General features: G+C 38.8%; 1 pseudogene across 1 annotated transcript; it reads left to right on the forward strand.

The window, feature by feature from the left end:
* The first annotated feature begins 714 nt into the window (after nucleotides 1-714).
* LOC308266205 (ribosomal biogenesis factor-like) lies at nucleotides 715-1015 on the forward strand (annotated as a pseudogene). Its single transcript has one exon. The product of its transcript is annotated as a ribosomal biogenesis factor-like (transcript).
* Nucleotides 1016-3467: the final 2452 nt, after the last annotated feature.

A 3467-nucleotide genomic window follows, 5' to 3' on the forward strand; every position in this document is an offset into this window, starting at 1 on the left:
GCAGAGTGCTGGAGAAAACTCTTCTCTCACATTAGAGGTGCATCCCCTTGGCTGGAGATGATGCCTCTGATCGCATGATTCATTCTGTCTTTGCTCATCGTGCTGGTGCTGCTGGTCCTGGCTTCTCACCAATTGTATTTAGTGAATTCCTACCAAGAGTCACTCCACAAAGTTTTTATGGCCTAAAAAGGGCAGAATTACACTTCCTTTTTGGGCACCCATCCCAGCTGCAATCACTTTCACTTTGGCAACCTTTCAGAAACAGTTTTGAGCTGGGAATGTAGCTTAATGGTAGAGTGCTTAAATAGCACATACAAGACCCTGAGTTCAATCCCCAACACTACAAAAAAAAAAGAAAAATAAAGATAGTCTTGATGTCTGCAGAAGCATCATTATAAAAGAAACAGAAATTTTCAAGAAAATATTATTGGCGATGTGACCTTCACTGTGTTGTTTCTATAATGTTCTTGGTCCAACACTCCAGTTTTATTCTCTTGATTGTAATTTGATGCTCCCCTTCATTTTGTGCTTATCATGGTCCAAAATAAGTTCTTTGACTGCTTTGTGACTCAGTTATCCAAATTCTAAGGTGAGAATAACAACTCCCGCCTTACAGATCCATGGGAGTAAAGGAAGGGTGATAACTGCAGAAACTAAAGAAGTGTAGGTATGAGGTGGCATCACCTGGAGCTCTGCATGCAAGTGCTGGAGACAATGGCCAGGAAAAAATTAAGGGGGAAGAAGTCTAGGAATGTATTTCACATAGCCAGTCAAAAAACTTTAAGGCTAAAAACACAGCAAAACCAGTTACTACTAATCTTAACGAGATAAACATAGTGAGTGATGAGAAAGTTAACAGAGTGGATATAGCTTTTGTGAACATATAGAAGGAGCTTGCAAACTTCTCTAAAGGACTTTTTCTGGAACCTCTTCAGAAGAGCTGATTCCTCAGCAGCAGCCTGAAAATGAATCAGTTAATGTTGATGAAGCTACAAGATTAATGGCTCAATTGTAATATAATAGTGGTGCATCAAATTCCCCCAAAAGATCAATAAGTTAAGTGTTTTATACAACTTTTAAAAAAAGAAACATAGGTATTATTACCTTATGAACTGTAGAAATAATGCTGGCCTACATTCAGGTGAAGGGTGTGGTGCCTGTCCTGTAGAACATAAAGGGAGATGAGTCCAGGCTGAGTTCCACTACCCTGAGCCCTGTTGACAAGAATGTGTTGTCTCTTAATTCCTAAATTTTGCCTTAGTTCAAGTGTGGCCTCAAGCCCTAGAGTATGCCCTTGTTGCTACTGTCTTCAACCACAGAATCTCTAACTCTGAATCCACTGATGAAACCTTCCTTTATAATGCAGGAGAAGAGACTGGCCCCAGCCTGTGACTATAGAGATTCATCTGCAGTGGCTCTGCCTGGAGCAGGTCACATGGTTTCTGCATGCTCTATGATGATATCTTCCAAGCCTTAGTGTGCAGAAGAATGGAAAGTTTATTGAACCTCTAAATTCCTGGCCCTGACCTGCAAAGCTTCTAATAAGGAGGGTAAAACAAGGTTAAGAACTTGCATTTGTAACAAGTTCACATGTGATGTTGATGCTGCTGGCCTGTATACTGCACATTACTTAGCACAGAGCTACAGGGTTTTGCACAGTGTGATGTGCAAAAATAACTGTGTTTATTACAACTAAAGAAATTAAAAACATATATGTAATGATACTCTTAAAAACCTAGTCCTGATTACAGGCATGAAATCGTTAAGGAAGAAAACATATTAAAGAAGAAGCACTAATGCTGCAAATATTTTATTAACAGAGAATACTTCATGGGGAAGTTAGACTGTACTTAGAAATCAGCATGGCCGGGCGTGGTGGCGCACACTTGTAATCCCCATGCTTGGGAGGTGGAGACAGGAGGATTGCGCAAGTTCGAAGCCAGCCGCGCTGGCTTAGGAGACCTGTTTCCAGATAAAAATATAAAAAGTAGGTCTGGGAGTGTAGCCCGGAAGTAGAAGGGTTTTCAGGAACCCTAGTACCACCAAAAAAAAAAGAAAGAAAGAAATCAGCATGAATATTTATGAGCCAACTGCTATCTCAAAATTTACCAAAAGTTTATAAAATTCAACATTTATTCACATTTTTTAAAAAGTTTAGTAAACCAGAAATAGAAAAGAGCAGTTTTTCATAATAAGGTTACTTTCTGTGGGCAGGGGATACTAGAAACTGAACCTATGAGATATTAGGGCATTCCATCTACAAGTTACACCCCCAGACTTTTGAGGGTTTTTTTTGTACTGAAACAGCATCTCACTAAGTTACTGAGAGTCTATGTTTCTGAGGCTGTTCTTGAACCTCTGATCCTCCTGTCTTAGTATCCCAAGTACTGAAATTACAAGCTATTGCCAGCCAGGACACCATTTCTTATACAATAAGCAACATCATGTTAGTAGTAAAATATCAAATGGATAGCAGAAAAATGCTTGCTGTTCCTATCATTATTTGACATTCATTTGAGTGTTATAACCAATGTAATAAAAAGGGGAAATGGAGGGGAGAGAAAATGTTACAAATATAGATCAGGAAGAAGCTGTATTGTTATTATTTACAAATGATATGCTTGCTAGAAAAACTCAAGTGAATAAATTTAAATGCCATTAGAGAGAGAGAAGTCATTAAGTTTGTACAATGCTGGGCAGAATCATTGCCTGAAAAGGGAAAGAGTTGCTGTCAGGGTCCAAGAAGAATGGGAGATGCAAGCCCACCTCATCTGAGGAATATGGGGAAGAGGAAAGGATTTGCGTCCCAAAATGTATCCTCCTGAATTCAGTAATATCTGTCCCTTCATGATTTCTGAAAACATGCTGTTTATTGTAATTAATTGTCTCCTGTATTATTATAGATGAACAAGAACGATATACTGACGTAGCTTCCATCTTAAAGTTTATTACATGGTGCGGATTCTATTGTTGAACTTTCACGTACTGAAGAAAATTTTTGTCACCTGACAAAATTTAATGTGGAGCTAATCCATGTTATCCTACCATACAGTTCAGAATAATTTAGGAAGACATTAAGGGAGCTGGGCACAGTGGGACACACCTATGATCCCAGCTACTCAGGAGACTGAGGCAGGATAATCACAAGTTCAAGGTCAGCCTGAACAACTTAGCAAGACCTTGTCTCAAAATAAAATTTATAAAAGAGCCAGGAATGTAGCTCAGAGCATTAGACCCTGGGTTTAAGCCTCAGTTCCGAAAAAGGAGGAGAAGGGAGGAGGAAGAAAAAAGCAGAGTTTCTTTTATGCTTTCATTAAAACAATATTGTTTTGGTGATAGTGCTGTATGGATTTTTGGATGGTGGGGAGAATGGTACTAGTGATTAAACCCAGGGGTATTCTATCTCCAAGTTAGACTCCAAGACCTTTTTATTTTTTTATTTTATTTTGAAATAGGATCTTGCTAAG

The sequence above is a fragment of the Muscardinus avellanarius genome (genome assembly GCF_963383645.1).
Source record: "Muscardinus avellanarius genome assembly, chromosome: 8".
NCBI lineage: Eukaryota > Metazoa > Chordata > Mammalia > Rodentia > Gliridae > Muscardinus > Muscardinus avellanarius.